Source organism: Rhinoderma darwinii, unplaced genomic scaffold (assembly GCF_050947455.1).
Source record: "Rhinoderma darwinii isolate aRhiDar2 unplaced genomic scaffold, aRhiDar2.hap1 Scaffold_4215, whole genome shotgun sequence".
Lineage (NCBI taxonomy): Eukaryota > Metazoa > Chordata > Amphibia > Anura > Rhinodermatidae > Rhinoderma > Rhinoderma darwinii.
Genome location: NW_027463766.1, coordinates 16,561 through 33,075, shown reverse-complemented (window position 1 = coordinate 33,075; position 16,515 = coordinate 16,561). Strand labels below are relative to the sequence as shown.

The following is a 16,515-nucleotide window of genomic DNA, read 5'->3' as shown; positions in this document are numbered from 1 at the left end:
CTCAGGATTCCAGAGCCAGCTTTCTGACATCATAATGGGGCCTCAGAGATAAAAGCCTGGGCCCAGGCAGTGTTGGTCAGTGCTGCTCAGCAGGCAGCACTGGACTGGACTGGATTACAGCTGATACAAGGTGTGAAGGAACAAGGGGTGGCTGTGGGCATGCACTTGCTGCCGCTGCCAGTGTTTATCTGCATGGCAGCAGGGCATTTGGGCGTTGCCAGGAAGGCGTTTTTATGTAGATTCCTCCTCTTTCAGCACTGCATTGTGGTGCAAGCAAAAGAAGCAAATCCTGTCTGGCTTCCTCTCCGGCCTTTATTCACCTCCCGTGTAGCTGTGAGTGTGTGAGCCTGCAGGGCCCCATGGAATTGCCTAGAAGTAGGCTGAATCGCTGCAAGGGCTGAACAGCAGTATCGGGCAGGCTCGGGCAACGCGCGGCCCGTTCGGGTTATCGCTTCTCGGCCTTTTGGCTAAGATCAAGTGTAGTATCTGTTCTTATCAGTTTAATATCTGATACGTCCCCTATCTGGGGACCATATATTAAATGGATTTTTAGAACAGGGAGATGGAAATAGAGCTTGCTCTGTCCACTCCACGCATTGACCTGGTATTGCAGTATTTCCAGGACCGGTGCACCCTTTCCTTATGTGTTGACTAAAAGCAGATTCCAAAAGTGTTTTTTGTCTTTGCTATTGTTTCTGTCTTTCTGAAGGGATCTCCCCTTTTAATCCCATTATTTCAACACCTGTTGGACAATGCATGAGTGATAATGAGCTCATTGATTAAATGCAATTAATGAATAGATTGCCACCTCTTGTTGTGTGTCGTCTGTGTTTCTGTGTTTCCGGCATTTCACATTGGAACACCTCATTCACCTTCCTTGTCTTCTCTCCGCCCTCCCTTTTAGGTAAGTTAAAGAGCTGCACCTGAGCCAGCCACTGATTGATTGATTGATTGATTGATTGATTGATTGATTGATTGATTGATTGATTGATTGATTGATGCAGCACAACAGTCAAATAGTGGAGTGGAGTAGGGGAACAGCAAACAGCCAATAAAGCAGCCCGCCCGCTCGCCTGCCCGCCACAATGGACCTACCTGTGTACACTAGATGGATGTGATGGAATGTACTGTCGTCCCTACATTTCAAGAAGAAGTAAGAATTGCAGTTGCAACAAAGCCTTGCTTGCCTACAAAGAGAGCAGCAATTTGGATTTGTTACTATGTTACCTAGAAGAATAACAAACTGTGCAAGGATGGAGGTTGTAGGAGCAAGGAGAAGTTGTCTGTAAAGTTGGTGGATGCCTATTTTCCATTTTGCAGTCCCTTGTCTCCCTCTTGTGGCCTCCTGGAGGCAACTAGCTGTGCAAAAAAAAGACAGCCTGGCGGCCGGCTGTTGCAGTGTTGCCCTCTCAGGCAACACTGAGTGACTGACTGAGCCTCACCGTCTTATATAAAGTTCAGACGGAACTTTGCACGTGTCATAGTGGAGCCCTCAGGATTCCAGAGCCAGCTTTCTGACATCATAATGGGGCCTCAGAGATAAAAGCCTGGGCCCAGGCAGTGTTGGTCAGTGCTGCTCAGCAGGCAGCACTGGACTGGACTGGATTACAGCTGATACAAGGTGTGAAGGAACAAGGGGTGGCTGTGGGCATGCACTTGCTGCCGCTGCCAGTGTTTATCTGCATGGCAGCAGGGCATTTGGGCGTTGCCAGGAAGGCGTTTTTATGTAGATTCCTCCTCTTTCAGCACTGCATTGTGGTGCAAGCAAAAGAAGCAAATCCTGTCTGGCTTCCTCTCCGGCCTTTATTCACCTCCCGTGTAGCTGTGAGTGTGTGAGCCTGCAGGGCCCCATGGAATTGCCTAGAAGTAGGCTGAATCGCTGCAAGGGCTGAACAGCAGTATCGGGCAGGCTCGGGCAACGCGCGGCCCGTTCGGGTTATCGCTTCTCGGCCTTTTGGCTAAGATCAAGTGTAGTATCTGTTCTTATCAGTTTAATATCTGATACGTCCCCTATCTGGGGACCATATATTAAATGGATTTTTAGAACAGGGAGATGGAAATAGAGCTTGCTCTGTCCACTCCACGCATTGACCTGGTATTGCAGTATTTCCAGGACCGGTGCACCCTTTCCTTATGTGTTGACTAAAAGCAGATTCCAAAAGTGTTTTTTGTCTTTGCTATTGTTTCTGTCTTTCTGAAGGGATCTCCCCTTTTAATCCCATTATTTCAACACCTGTTGGACAATGCATGAGTGATAATGAGCTCATTGATTAAATGCAATTAATGAATAGATTGCCACCTCTTGTTGTGTGTCGTCTGTGTTTCTGTGTTTCCGGCATTTCACATTGGAACACCTCATTCACCTTCCTTGTCTTCTCTCCGCCCTCCCTTTTAGGTAAGTTAAAGAGCTGCACCTGAGCCAGCCACTGATTGATTGATTGATTGATTGATTGATTGATTGATTGATTGCAGCACAACAGTCAAATAGTGGAGTGGAGTAGGGGAACAGCAAACAGCCAATAAAGCAGCCCGCCCGCTCGCCTGCCCGCCACAATGGACCTACCTGTGTACACTAGATGGATGTGATGGAATGTACTGTCGTCCCTACATTTCAAGAAGAAGTAAGAATTGCAGTTGCAACAAAGCCTTGCTTGCCTACAAAGAGAGCAGCAATTTGGATTTGTTACTATGTTACCTAGAAGAATAACAAACTGTGCAAGGATGGAGGTTGTAGGAGCAAGGAGAAGTTGTCTGTAAAGTTGGTGGATGCCTATTTTCCATTTTGCAGTCCCTTGTCTCCCTCTTGTGGCCTCCTGGAGGCAACTAGCTGTGCAAAAAAAAGACAGCCTGGCGGCCGGCTGTTGCAGTGTTGCCCTCTCAGGCAACACTGAGTGACTGACTGAGCCTCACCGTCTTATATAAAGTTCAGACGGAACTTTGCACGTGTCATAGTGGAGCCCTCAGGATTCCAGAGCCAGCTTTCTGACATCATAATGGGGCCTCAGAGATAAAAGCCTGGGCCCAGGCAGTGTTGGTCAGTGCTGCTCAGCAGGCAGCACTGGACTGGACTGGATTACAGCTGATACAAGGTGTGAAGGAACAAGGGGTGGCTGTGGGCATGCACTTGCTGCCGCTGCCAGTGTTTATCTGCATGGCAGCAGGGCATTTGGGCGTTGCCAGGAAGGCGTTTTTATGTAGATTCCTCCTCTTTCAGCACTGCATTGTGGTGCAAGCAAAAGAAGCAAATCCTGTCTGGCTTCCTCTCCGGCCTTTATTCACCTCCCGTGTAGCTGTGAGTGTGTGAGCCTGCAGGGCCCCATGGAATTGCCTAGAAGTAGGCTGAATCGCTGCAAGGGCTGAACAGCAGTATCGGGCAGGCTCGGGCAACGCGCGGCCCGTTCGGGTTATCGCTTCTCGGCCTTTTGGCTAAGATCAAGTGTAGTATCTGTTCTTATCAGTTTAATATCTGATACGTCCCCTATCTGGGGACCATATATTAAATGGATTTTTAGAACAGGGAGATGGAAATAGAGCTTGCTCTGTCCACTCCACGCATTGACCTGGTATTGCAGTATTTCCAGGACCGGTGCACCCTTTCCTTATGTGTTGACTAAAAGCAGATTCCAAAAGTGTTTTTTGTCTTTGCTATTGTTTCTGTCTTTCTGAAGGGATCTCCCCTTTTAATCCCATTATTTCAACACCTGTTGGACAATGCATGAGTGATAATGAGCTCATTGATTAAATGCAATTAATGAATAGATTGCCACCTCTTGTTGTGTGTCGTCTGTGTTTCTGTGTTTCCGGCATTTCACATTGGAACACCTCATTCACCTTCCTTGTCTTCTCTCCGCCCTCCCTTTTAGGTAAGTTAAAGAGCTGCACCTGAGCCAGCCACTGATTGATTGATTGATTGATTGATTGATTGATTGATTGATTGATTGATTGATTGATTGATTGATGCAGCACAACAGTCAAATAGTGGAGTGGAGTAGGGGAACAGCAAACAGCCAATAAAGCAGCCCGCCCGCTCGCCTGCCCGCCACAATGGACCTACCTGTGTACACTAGATGGATGTGATGGAATGTACTGTCGTCCCTACATTTCAAGAAGAAGTAAGAATTGCAGTTGCAACAAAGCCTTGCTTGCCTACAAAGAGAGCAGCAATTTGGATTTGTTACTATGTTACCTAGAAGAATAACAAACTGTGCAAGGATGGAGGTTGTAGGAGCAAGGAGAAGTTGTCTGTAAAGTTGGTGGATGCCTATTTTCCATTTTGCAGTCCCTTGTCTCCCTCTTGTGGCCTCCTGGAGGCAACTAGCTGTGCAAAAAAAAGACAGCCTGGCGGCCGGCTGTTGCAGTGTTGCCCTCTCAGGCAACACTGAGTGACTGACTGAGCCTCACCGTCTTATATAAAGTTCAGACGGAACTTTGCACGTGTCATAGTGGAGCCCTCAGGATTCCAGAGCCAGCTTTCTGACATCATAATGGGGCCTCAGAGATAAAAGCCTGGGCCCAGGCAGTGTTGGTCAGTGCTGCTCAGCAGGCAGCACTGGACTGGACTGGATTACAGCTGATACAAGGTGTGAAGGAACAAGGGGTGGCTGTGGGCATGCACTTGCTGCCGCTGCCAGTGTTTATCTGCATGGCAGCAGGGCATTTGGGCGTTGCCAGGAAGGCGTTTTTATGTAGATTCCTCCTCTTTCAGCACTGCATTGTGGTGCAAGCAAAAGAAGCAAATCCTGTCTGGCTTCCTCTCCGGCCTTTATTCACCTCCCGTGTAGCTGTGAGTGTGTGAGCCTGCAGGGCCCCATGGAATTGCCTAGAAGTAGGCTGAATCGCTGCAAGGGCTGAACAGCAGTATCGGGCAGGCTCGGGCAACGCGCGGCCCGTTCGGGTTATCGCTTCTCGGCCTTTTGGCTAAGATCAAGTGTAGTATCTGTTCTTATCAGTTTAATATCTGATACGTCCCCTATCTGGGGACCATATATTAAATGGATTTTTAGAACAGGGAGATGGAAATAGAGCTTGCTCTGTCCACTCCACGCATTGACCTGGTATTGCAGTATTTCCAGGACCGGTGCACCCTTTCCTTATGTGTTGACTAAAAGCAGATTCCAAAAGTGTTTTTTGTCTTTGCTATTGTTTCTGTCTTTCTGAAGGGATCTCCCCTTTTAATCCCATTATTTCAACACCTGTTGGACAATGCATGAGTGATAATGAGCTCATTGATTAAATGCAATTAATGAATAGATTGCCACCTCTTGTTGTGTGTCGTCTGTGTTTCTGTGTTTCCGGCATTTCACATTGGAACACCTCATTCACCTTCCTTGTCTTCTCTCCGCCCTCCCTTTTAGGTAAGTTAAAGAGCTGCACCTGAGCCAGCCACTGATTGATTGATTGATTGATTGATTGATTGATTGATTGATTGATTGATTGATTGATGCAGCACAACAGTCAAATAGTGGAGTGGAGTAGGGGAACAGCAAACAGCCAATAAAGCAGCCCGCCCGCTCGCCTGCCCGCCACAATGGACCTACCTGTGTACACTAGATGGATGTGATGGAATGTACTGTCGTCCCTACATTTCAAGAAGAAGTAAGAATTGCAGTTGCAACAAAGCCTTGCTTGCCTACAAAGAGAGCAGCAATTTGGATTTGTTACTATGTTACCTAGAAGAATAACAAACTGTGCAAGGATGGAGGTTGTAGGAGCAAGGAGAAGTTGTCTGTAAAGTTGGTGGATGCCTATTTTCCATTTTGCAGTCCCTTGTCTCCCTCTTGTGGCCTCCTGGAGGCAACTAGCTGTGCAAAAAAAAGACAGCCTGGCGGCCGGCTGTTGCAGTGTTGCCCTCTCAGGCAACACTGAGTGACTGACTGAGCCTCACCGTCTTATATAAAGTTCAGACGGAACTTTGCACGTGTCATAGTGGAGCCCTCAGGATTCCAGAGCCAGCTTTCTGACATCATAATGGGGCCTCAGAGATAAAAGCCTGGGCCCAGGCAGTGTTGGTCAGTGCTGCTCAGCAGGCAGCACTGGACTGGACTGGATTACAGCTGATACAAGGTGTGAAGGAACAAGGGGTGGCTGTGGGCATGCACTTGCTGCCGCTGCCAGTGTTTATCTGCATGGCAGCAGGGCATTTGGGCGTTGCCAGGAAGGCGTTTTTATGTAGATTCCTCCTCTTTCAGCACTGCATTGTGGTGCAAGCAAAAGAAGCAAATCCTGTCTGGCTTCCTCTCCGGCCTTTATTCACCTCCCGTGTAGCTGTGAGTGTGTGAGCCTGCAGGGCCCCATGGAATTGCCTAGAAGTAGGCTGAATCGCTGCAAGGGCTGAACAGCAGTATCGGGCAGGCTCGGGCAACGCGCGGCCCGTTCGGGTTATCGCTTCTCGGCCTTTTGGCTAAGATCAAGTGTAGTATCTGTTCTTATCAGTTTAATATCTGATACGTCCCCTATCTGGGGACCATATATTAAATGGATTTTTAGAACAGGGAGATGGAAATAGAGCTTGCTCTGTCCACTCCACGCATTGACCTGGTATTGCAGTATTTCCAGGACCGGTGCACCCTTTCCTTATGTGTTGACTAAAAGCAGATTCCAAAAGTGTTTTTTGTCTTTGCTATTGTTTCTGTCTTTCTGAAGGGATCTCCCCTTTTAATCCCATTATTTCAACACCTGTTGGACAATGCATGAGTGATAATGAGCTCATTGATTAAATGCAATTAATGAATAGATTGCCACCTCTTGTTGTGTGTCGTCTGTGTTTCTGTGTTTCCGGCATTTCACATTGGAACACCTCATTCACCTTCCTTGTCTTCTCTCCGCCCTCCCTTTTAGGTAAGTTAAAGAGCTGCACCTGAGCCAGCCACTGATTGATTGATTGATTGATTGATTGATTGATTGATTGATTGATTGATTGATTGATTGATTGATGCAGCACAACAGTCAAATAGTGGAGTGGAGTAGGGGAACAGCAAACAGCCAATAAAGCAGCCCGCCCGCTCGCCTGCCCGCCACAATGGACCTACCTGTGTACACTAGATGGATGTGATGGAATGTACTGTCGTCCCTACATTTCAAGAAGAAGTAAGAATTGCAGTTGCAACAAAGCCTTGCTTGCCTACAAAGAGAGCAGCAATTTGGATTTGTTACTATGTTACCTAGAAGAATAACAAACTGTGCAAGGATGGAGGTTGTAGGAGCAAGGAGAAGTTGTCTGTAAAGTTGGTGGATGCCTATTTTCCATTTTGCAGTCCCTTGTCTCCCTCTTGTGGCCTCCTGGAGGCAACTAGCTGTGCAAAAAAAAGACAGCCTGGCGGCCGGCTGTTGCAGTGTTGCCCTCTCAGGCAACACTGAGTGACTGACTGAGCCTCACCGTCTTATATAAAGTTCAGACGGAACTTTGCACGTGTCATAGTGGAGCCCTCAGGATTCCAGAGCCAGCTTTCTGACATCATAATGGGGCCTCAGAGATAAAAGCCTGGGCCCAAGCAGTGTTGGTCAGTGCTGCTCAGCAGGCAGCACTGGACTGGACTGGATTACAGCTGATACAAGGTGTGAAGGAACAAGGGGTGGCTGTGGGCATGCACTTGCTGCCGCTGCCAGTGTTTATCTGCATGGCAGCAGGGCATTTGGGCGTTGCCAGGAAGGCGTTTTTATGTAGATTCCTCCTCTTTCAGCACTGCATTGTGGTGCAAGCAAAAGAAGCAAATCCTGTCTGGCTTCCTCTCCGGCCTTTATTCACCTCCCGTGTAGCTGTGAGTGTGTGAGCCTGCAGGGCCCCATGGAATTGCCTAGAAGTAGGCTGAATCGCTGCAAGGGCTGAACAGCAGTATCGGGCAGGCTCGGGCAACGCGCGGCCCGTTCGGGTTATCGCTTCTCGGCCTTTTGGCTAAGATCAAGTGTAGTATCTGTTCTTATCAGTTTAATATCTGATACGTCCCCTATCTGGGGACCATATATTAAATGGATTTTTAGAACAGGGAGATGGAAATAGAGCTTGCTCTGTCCACTCCACGCATTGACCTGGTATTGCAGTATTTCCAGGACCGGTGCACCCTTTCCTTATGTGTTGACTAAAAGCAGATTCCAAAAGTGTTTTTTGTCTTTGCTATTGTTTCTGTCTTTCTGAAGGGATCTCCCCTTTTAATCCCATTATTTCAACACCTGTTGGACAATGCATGAGTGATAATGAGCTCATTGATTAAATGCAATTAATGAATAGATTGCCACCTCTTGTTGTGTGTCGTCTGTGTTTCTGTGTTTCCGGCATTTCACATTGGAACACCTCATTCACCTTCCTTGTCTTCTCTCCGCCCTCCCTTTTAGGTAAGTTAAAGAGCTGCACCTGAGCCAGCCACTGATTGATTGATTGATTGATTGATTGATTGATTGATTGATTGATTGATTGATTGATGCAGCACAACAGTCAAATAGTGGAGTGGAGTAGGGGAACAGCAAACAGCCAATAAAGCAGCCTGCCCGCTCGCCTGCCCGCCACAATGGACCTACCTGTGTACACTAGATGGATGTGATGGAATGTACTGTCGTCCCTACATTTCAAGAAGAAGTAAGAATTGCAGTTGCAACAAAGCCTTGCTTGCCTACAAAGAGAGCAGCAATTTGGATTTGTTACTATGTTACCTAGAAGAATAACAAACTGTGCAAGGATGGAGGTTGTAGGAGCAAGGAGAAGTTGTCTGTAAAGTTGGTGGATGCCTATTTTCCATTTTGCAGTCCCTTGTCTCCCTCTTGTGGCCTCCTGGAGGCAACTAGCTGTGCAAAAAAAAGACAGCCTGGCGGCCGGCTGTTGCAGTGTTGCCCTCTCAGGCAACACTGAGTGACTGACTGAGCCTCACCGTCTTATATAAAGTTCAGACGGAACTTTGCACGTGTCATAGTGGAGCCCTCAGGATTCCAGAGCCAGCTTTCTGACATCATAATGGGGCCTCAGAGATAAAAGCCTGGGCCCAGGCAGTGTTGGTCAGTGCTGCTCAGCAGGCAGCACTGGACTGGACTGGATTACAGCTGATACAAGGTGTGAAGGAACAAGGGGTGGCTGTGGGCATGCACTTGCTGCCGCTGCCAGTGTTTATCTGCATGGCAGCAGGGCATTTGGGCGTTGCCAGGAAGGCGTTTTTATGTAGATTCCTCCTCTTTCAGCACTGCATTGTGGTGCAAGCAAAAGAAGCAAATCCTGTCTGGCTTCCTCTCCGGCCTTTATTCACCTCCCGTGTAGCTGTGAGTGTGTGAGCCTGCAGGGCCCCATGGAATTGCCTAGAAGTAGGCTGAATCGCTGCAAGGGCTGAACAGCAGTATCGGGCAGGCTCGGGCAACGCGCGGCCCGTTCGGGTTATCGCTTCTCGGCCTTTTGGCTAAGATCAAGTGTAGTATCTGTTCTTATCAGTTTAATATCTGATACGTCCCCTATCTGGGGACCATATATTAAATGGATTTTTAGAACAGGGAGATGGAAATAGAGCTTGCTCTGTCCACTCCACGCATTGACCTGGTATTGCAGTATTTCCAGGACCGGTGCACCCTTTCCTTATGTGTTGACTAAAAGCAGATTCCAAAAGTGTTTTTTGTCTTTGCTATTGTTTCTGTCTTTCTGAAGGGATCTCCCCTTTTAATCCCATTATTTCAACACCTGTTGGACAATGCATGAGTGATAATGAGCTCATTGATTAAATGCAATTAATGAATAGATTGCCACCTCTTGTTGTGTGTCGTCTGTGTTTCTGTGTTTCCGGCATTTCACATTGGAACACCTCATTCACCTTCCTTGTCTTCTCTCCGCCCTCCCTTTTAGGTAAGTTAAAGAGCTGCACCTGAGCCAGCCACTGATTGATTGATTGATTGATTGATTGATTGATTGATTGATTGATTGATTGATTGATTGATTGATGCAGCACAACAGTCAAATAGTGGAGTGGAGTAGGGGAACAGCAAACAGCCAATAAAGCAGCCCGCCCGCTCGCCTGCCCGCCACAATGGACCTACCTGTGTACACTAGATGGATGTGATGGAATGTACTGTCGTCCCTACATTTCAAGAAGAAGTAAGAATTGCAGTTGCAACAAAGCCTTGCTTGCCTACAAAGAGAGCAGCAATTTGGATTTGTTACTATGTTACCTAGAAGAATAACAAACTGTGCAAGGATGGAGGTTGTAGGAGCAAGGAGAAGTTGTCTGTAAAGTTGGTGGATGCCTATTTTCCATTTTGCAGTCCCTTGTCTCCCTCTTGTGGCCTCCTGGAGGCAACTAGCTGTGCAAAAAAAAGACAGCCTGGCGGCCGGCTGTTGCAGTGTTGCCCTCTCAGGCAACACTGAGTGACTGACTGAGCCTCACCGTCTTATATAAAGTTCAGACGGAACTTTGCACGTGTCATAGTGGAGCCCTCAGGATTCCAGAGCCAGCTTTCTGACATCATAATGGGGCCTCAGAGATAAAAGCCTGGGCCCAAGCAGTGTTGGTCAGTGCTGCTCAGCAGGCAGCACTGGACTGGACTGGATTACAGCTGATACAAGGTGTGAAGGAACAAGGGGTGGCTGTGGGCATGCACTTGCTGCCGCTGCCAGTGTTTATCTGCATGGCAGCAGGGCATTTGGGCGTTGCCAGGAAGGCGTTTTTATGTAGATTCCTCCTCTTTCAGCACTGCATTGTGGTGCAAGCAAAAGAAGCAAATCCTGTCTGGCTTCCTCTCCGGCCTTTATTCACCTCCCGTGTAGCTGTGAGTGTGTGAGCCTGCAGGGCCCCATGGAATTGCCTAGAAGTAGGCTGAATCGCTGCAAGGGCTGAACAGCAGTATCGGGCAGGCTCGGGCAACGCGCGGCCCGTTCGGGTTATCGCTTCTCGGCCTTTTGGCTAAGATCAAGTGTAGTATCTGTTCTTATCAGTTTAATATCTGATACGTCCCCTATCTGGGGACCATATATTAAATGGATTTTTAGAACAGGGAGATGGAAATAGAGCTTGCTCTGTCCACTCCACGCATTGACCTGGTATTGCAGTATTTCCAGGACCGGTGCACCCTTTCCTTATGTGTTGACTAAAAGCAGATTCCAAAAGTGTTTTTTGTCTTTGCTATTGTTTCTGTCTTTCTGAAGGGATCTCCCCTTTTAATCCCATTATTTCAACACCTGTTGGACAATGCATGAGTGATAATGAGCTCATTGATTAAATGCAATTAATGAATAGATTGCCACCTCTTGTTGTGTGTCGTCTGTGTTTCTGTGTTTCCGGCATTTCACATTGGAACACCTCATTCACCTTCCTTGTCTTCTCTCCGCCCTCCCTTTTAGGTAAGTTAAAGAGCTGCACCTGAGCCAGCCACTGATTGATTGATTGATTGATTGATTGATTGATTGATTGATTGATTGATTGATTGATTGATTGATGCAGCACAACAGTCAAATAGTGGAGTGGAGTAGGGGAACAGCAAACAGCCAATAAAGCAGCCTGCCCGCTCGCCTGCCCGCCACAATGGACCTACCTGTGTACACTAGATGGATGTGATGGAATGTACTGTCGTCCCTACATTTCAAGAAGAAGTAAGAATTGCAGTTGCAACAAAGCCTTGCTTGCCTACAAAGAGAGCAGCAATTTGGATTTGTTACTATGTTACCTAGAAGAATAACAAACTGTGCAAGGATGGAGGTTGTAGGAGCAAGGAGAAGTTGTCTGTAAAGTTGGTGGATGCCTATTTTCCATTTTGCAGTCCCTTGTCTCCCTCTTGTGGCCTCCTGGAGGCAACTAGCTGTGCAAAAAAAAGACAGCCTGGCGGCCGGCTGTTGCAGTGTTGCCCTCTAGGCAACACTGAGTGACTGACTGAGCCTCACCGTCTTATATAAAGTTCAGACGGAACTTTGCACGTGTCATAGTGGAGCCCTCAGGATTCCAGAGCCAGCTTTCTGACATCATAATGGGGCCTCAGAGATAAAAGCCTGGGCCCAGGCAGTGTTGGTCAGTGCTGCTCAGCAGGCAGCACTGGACTGGACTGGATTACAGCTGATACAAGGTGTGAAGGAACAAGGGGTGGCTGTGGGCATGCACTTGCTGCCGCTGCCAGTGTTTATCTGCATGGCAGCAGGGCATTTGGGCGTTGCCAGGAAGGCGTTTTTATGTAGATTCCTCCTCTTTCAGCACTGCATTGTGGTGCAAGCAAAAGAAGCAAATCCTGTCTGGCTTCCTCTCCGGCCTTTATTCACCTCCCGTGTAGCTGTGAGTGTGTGAGCCTGCAGGGCCCCATGGAATTGCCTAGAAGTAGGCTGAATCGCTGCAAGGGCTGAACAGCAGTATCGGGCAGGCTCGGGCAACGCGCGGCCCGTTCGGGTTATCGCTTCTCGGCCTTTTGGCTAAGATCAAGTGTAGTATCTGTTCTTATCAGTTCAGTTTAATATCTGATACGTCCCCTATCTGGGGACCATATATTAAATGGATTTTTAGAACAGGGAGATGGAAATAGAGCTTGCTCTGTCCACTCCACGCATTGACCTGGTATTGCAGTATTTCCAGGACCGGTGCACCCTTTCCTTATGTGTTGACTAAAAGCAGATTCCAAAAGTGTTTTTTGTCTTTGCTATTGTTTCTGTCTTTCTGAAGGGATCTCCCCTTTTAATCCCATTATTTCAACACCTGTTGGACAATGCATGAGTGATAATGAGCTCATTGATTAAATGCAATTAATGAATAGATTGCCACCTCTTGTTGTGTGTCGTCTGTGTTTCTGTGTTTCCGGCATTTCACATTGGAACACCTCATTCACCTTCCTTGTCTTCTCTCCGCCCTCCCTTTTAGGTAAGTTAAAGAGCTGCACCTGAGCCAGCCACTGATTGATTGATTGATTGATTGATTGATTGATTGATTGATTGATTGATTGATTGATGCAGCACAACAGTCAAATAGTGGAGTGGAGTAGGGGAACAGCAAACAGCCAATAAAGCAGCCCGCCCGCTCGCCTGCCCGCCACAATGGACCTACCTGTGTACACTAGATGGATGTGATGGAATGTACTGTCGTCCCTACATTTCAAGAAGAAGTAAGAATTGCAGTTGCAACAAAGCCTTGCTTGCCTACAAAGAGAGCAGCAATTTGGATTTGTTACTATGTTACCTAGAAGAATAACAAACTGTGCAAGGATGGAGGTTGTAGGAGCAAGGAGAAGTTGTCTGTAAAGTTGGTGGATGCCTATTTTCCATTTTGCAGTCCCTTGTCTCCCTCTTGTGGCCTCCTGGAGGCAACTAGCTGTGCAAAAAAAAGACAGCCTGGCGGCCGGCTGTTGCAGTGTTGCCCTCTCAGGCAACACTGAGTGACTGACTGAGCCTCACCGTCTTATATAAAGTTCAGACGGAACTTTGCACGTGTCATAGTGGAGCCCTCAGGATTCCAGAGCCAGCTTTCTGACATCATAATGGGGCCTCAGAGATAAAAGCCTGGGCCCAGGCAGTGTTGGTCAGTGCTGCTCAGCAGGCAGCACTGGACTGGACTGGATTACAGCTGATACAAGGTGTGAAGGAACAAGGGGTGGCTGTGGGCATGCACTTGCTGCCGCTGCCAGTGTTTATCTGCATGGCAGCAGGGCATTTGGGCGTTGCCAGGAAGGCGTTTTTATGTAGATTCCTCCTCTTTCAGCACTGCATTGTGGTGCAAGCAAAAGAAGCAAATCCTGTCTGGCTTCCTCTCCGGCCTTTATTCACCTCCCGTGTAGCTGTGAGTGTGTGAGCCTGCAGGGCCCCATGGAATTGCCTAGAAGTAGGCTGAATCGCTGCAAGGGCTGAACAGCAGTATCGGGCAGGCTCGGGCAACGCGCGGCCCGTTCGGGTTATCGCTTCTCGGCCTTTTGGCTAAGATCAAGTGTAGTATCTGTTCTTATCAGTTTAATATCTGATACGTCCCCTATCTGGGGACCATATATTAAATGGATTTTTAGAACAGGGAGATGGAAATAGAGCTTGCTCTGTCCACTCCACGCATTGACCTGGTATTGCAGTATTTCCAGGACCGGTGCACCCTTTCCTTATGTGTTGACTAAAAGCAGATTCCAAAAGTGTTTTTTGTCTTTGCTATTGTTTCTGTCTTTCTGAAGGGATCTCCCCTTTTAATCCCATTATTTCAACACCTGTTGGACAATGCATGAGTGATAATGAGCTCATTGATTAAATGCAATTAATGAATAGATTGCCACCTCTTGTTGTGTGTCGTCTGTGTTTCTGTGTTTCCGGCATTTCACATTGGAACACCTCATTCACCTTCCTTGTCTTCTCTCCGCCCTCCCTTTTAGGTAAGTTAAAGAGCTGCACCTGAGCCAGCCACTGATTGATTGATTGATTGATTGATTGATTGATTGATTGATTGATTGATTGATTGATGCAGCACAACAGTCAAATAGTGGAGTGGAGTAGGGGAACAGCAAACAGCCAATAAAGCAGCCCGCCCGCTCGCCTGCCCGCCACAATGGACCTACCTGTGTACACTAGATGGATGTGATGGAATGTACTGTCGTCCCTACATTTCAAGAAGAAGTAAGAATTGCAGTTGCAACAAAGCCTTGCTTGCCTACAAAGAGAGCAGCAATTTGGATTTGTTACTATGTTACCTAGAAGAATAACAAACTGTGCAAGGATGGAGGTTGTAGGAGCAAGGAGAAGTTGTCTGTAAAGTTGGTGGATGCCTATTTTCCATTTTGCAGTCCCTTGTCTCCCTCTTGTGGCCTCCTGGAGGCAACTAGCTGTGCAAAAAAAAGACAGCCTGGCGGCCGGCTGTTGCAGTGTTGCCCTCTCAGGCAACACTGAGTGACTGACTGAGCCTCACCGTCTTATATAAAGTTCAGACGGAACTTTGCACGTGTCATAGTGGAGCCCTCAGGATTCCAGAGCCAGCTTTCTGACATCATAATGGGGCCTCAGAGATAAAAGCCTGGGCCCAGGCAGTGTTGGTCAGTGCTGCTCAGCAGGCAGCACTGGACTGGACTGGATTACAGCTGATACAAGGTGTGAAGGAACAAGGGGTGGCTGTGGGCATGCACTTGCTGCCGCTGCCAGTGTTTATCTGCATGGCAGCAGGGCATTTGGGCGTTGCCAGGAAGGCGTTTTTATGTAGATTCCTCCTCTTTCAGCACTGCATTGTGGTGCAAGCAAAAGAAGCAAATCCTGTCTGGCTTCCTCTCCGGCCTTTATTCACCTCCCGTGTAGCTGTGAGTGTGTGAGCCTGCAGGGCCCCATGGAATTGCCTAGAAGTAGGCTGAATCGCTGCAAGGGCTGAACAGCAGTATCGGGCAGGCTCGGGCAACGCGCGGCCCGTTCGGGTTATCGCTTCTCGGCCTTTTGGCTAAGATCAAGTGTAGTATCTGTTCTTATCAGTTTAATATCTGATACGTCCCCTATCTGGGGACCATATATTAAATGGATTTTTAGAACAGGGAGATGGAAATAGAGCTTGCTCTGTCCACTCCACGCATTGACCTGGTATTGCAGTATTTCCAGGACCGGTGCACCCTTTCCTTATGTGTTGACTAAAAGCAGATTCCAAAAGTGTTTTTTGTCTTTGCTATTGTTTCTGTCTTTCTGAAGGGATCTCCCCTTTTAATCCCATTATTTCAACACCTGTTGGACAATGCATGAGTGATAATGAGCTCATTGATTAAATGCAATTAATGAATAGATTGCCACCTCTTGTTGTGTGTCGTCTGTGTTTCTGTGTTTCCGGCATTTCACATTGGAACACCTCATTCACCTTCCTTGTCTTCTCTCCGCCCTCCCTTTTAGGTAAGTTAAAGAGCTGCACCTGAGCCAGCCACTGATTGATTGATTGATTGATTGATTGATTGATTGATTGATTGATTGATGCAGCACAACAGTCAAATAGTGGAGTGGTGTAGGGGAACAGCAAACAGCCAATAAAGCAGCCCGCCCGCTCGCCTGCCCGCCACAATGGACCTACCTGTGTACACTAGATGGATGTGATGGAATGTACTGTCGTCCCTACATTTCAAGAAGAAGTAAGAATTGCAGTTGCAACAAAGCCTTGCTTGCCTACAAAGAGAGCAGCAATTTGGATTTGTTACTATGTTACCTAGAAGAATAACAAACTGTGCAAGGATGGAGGTTGTAGGAGCAAGGAGAAGTTGTCTGTAAAGTTGGTGGATGCCTATTTTCCATTTTGCAGTCCCTTGTCTCCCTCTTGTGGCCTCCTGGAGGCAACTAGCTGTGCAAAAAAAAGACAGCCTGGCGGCCGGCTGTTGCAGTGTTGCCCTCTCAGGCAACACTGAGTGACTGACTGAGCCTCACCGTCTTATATAAAGTTCAGACAGAACTTTGCACGTGTCATAGTGGAGCCCTCAGGATTCCAGAGCCAGCTTTCTGACATCATAATGGGGCCTCAGAGATAAAAGCCTGGGCCCAGGCAGTGTTGGTCAGTGCTGCTCAGCAGGCAGCACTGGACTGGACTGGATTACAGCTGATACAAGGTGTGAAGGAACAAGGGGTGGCTGTGGGCATGCACTTGCTGCCGCTGCCAG

General features: G+C 47.8%; 11 non-coding genes across 11 annotated transcripts; all 11 read left to right on the top strand.

The window, feature by feature from the left end:
- Nucleotides 1-447: 447 nt before the first annotated feature.
- On the top strand, nucleotides 448-638 carry LOC142710053 (U2 spliceosomal RNA). The gene has a single exon (XR_012869165.1). It is a non-coding gene; the product is annotated as a U2 spliceosomal RNA (small nuclear RNA).
- A 1,300-nt stretch (nucleotides 639-1,938) lies between these two features.
- Nucleotides 1,939-2,129, top strand: LOC142710052 (U2 spliceosomal RNA). Its single transcript, XR_012869164.1, has one exon. It is a non-coding gene; the product is annotated as a U2 spliceosomal RNA (small nuclear RNA).
- A 1,277-nt stretch (nucleotides 2,130-3,406) lies between these two features.
- Nucleotides 3,407-3,597, top strand: LOC142710051 (U2 spliceosomal RNA). The gene has a single exon (XR_012869163.1). It is a non-coding gene; the product is annotated as a U2 spliceosomal RNA (small nuclear RNA).
- A 1,300-nt stretch (nucleotides 3,598-4,897) lies between these two features.
- On the top strand, nucleotides 4,898-5,088 carry LOC142710050 (U2 spliceosomal RNA). The gene has a single exon (XR_012869162.1). It is a non-coding gene; the product is annotated as a U2 spliceosomal RNA (small nuclear RNA).
- A 1,292-nt stretch (nucleotides 5,089-6,380) lies between these two features.
- LOC142710048 (U2 spliceosomal RNA) lies at nucleotides 6,381-6,571 on the top strand. Its single transcript, XR_012869161.1, has one exon. It is a non-coding gene; the product is annotated as a U2 spliceosomal RNA (small nuclear RNA).
- Nucleotides 6,572-7,871: 1,300 nt separating this feature from the next.
- On the top strand, nucleotides 7,872-8,062 carry LOC142710047 (U2 spliceosomal RNA). Its single transcript, XR_012869160.1, has one exon. It is a non-coding gene; the product is annotated as a U2 spliceosomal RNA (small nuclear RNA).
- Nucleotides 8,063-9,354: 1,292 nt separating this feature from the next.
- On the top strand, nucleotides 9,355-9,545 carry LOC142710045 (U2 spliceosomal RNA). Its single transcript, XR_012869158.1, has one exon. It is a non-coding gene; the product is annotated as a U2 spliceosomal RNA (small nuclear RNA).
- Nucleotides 9,546-10,845: 1,300 nt separating this feature from the next.
- On the top strand, nucleotides 10,846-11,036 carry LOC142710044 (U2 spliceosomal RNA). The gene has a single exon (XR_012869157.1). It is a non-coding gene; the product is annotated as a U2 spliceosomal RNA (small nuclear RNA).
- Nucleotides 11,037-12,335: 1,299 nt separating this feature from the next.
- On the top strand, nucleotides 12,336-12,531 carry LOC142710085 (U2 spliceosomal RNA). The gene has a single exon (XR_012869194.1). It is a non-coding gene; the product is annotated as a U2 spliceosomal RNA (small nuclear RNA).
- A 1,292-nt stretch (nucleotides 12,532-13,823) lies between these two features.
- Nucleotides 13,824-14,014, top strand: LOC142710043 (U2 spliceosomal RNA). Its single transcript, XR_012869156.1, has one exon. It is a non-coding gene; the product is annotated as a U2 spliceosomal RNA (small nuclear RNA).
- A 1,292-nt stretch (nucleotides 14,015-15,306) lies between these two features.
- LOC142710042 (U2 spliceosomal RNA) lies at nucleotides 15,307-15,497 on the top strand. The gene has a single exon (XR_012869155.1). It is a non-coding gene; the product is annotated as a U2 spliceosomal RNA (small nuclear RNA).
- The last annotated feature ends 1,018 nt before the right edge of the window (nucleotides 15,498-16,515 follow it).